Here is a 287-nt window from a genome sequence, read left to right as displayed (position 1 = left end):
AAGTCTGAGAAGACTGGGTGCTCGGTGGCACTTTGTGAATGGCACCTTCTGCTGAGGTGAAAAAATCGAATGAAGTGTGCTGTGTACGTCACACTTACGGGCGTTCCCAACTTGGGAGACGTTGGAATGGGCTACCTGTACGTCTGTACAGGTGCGCGGCACTTATGAGGAGGCGTTCCTTGGGTTGGTCCGAAGGATCACTGATCCTCGTACACGGACATTAATGAATGGGCGTTCCGTAAGGATGGACACGCAGGTTTGTCGCACTTAGGGCTGGTATTGCGGCG

The sequence above is a fragment of the Macrobrachium nipponense genome, chromosome 2 (genome assembly GCF_015104395.2).
Source record: "Macrobrachium nipponense isolate FS-2020 chromosome 2, ASM1510439v2, whole genome shotgun sequence".
Lineage (NCBI taxonomy): Eukaryota > Metazoa > Arthropoda > Malacostraca > Decapoda > Palaemonidae > Macrobrachium > Macrobrachium nipponense.
Note: the sequence above shows the minus strand (reverse complement) of the source record.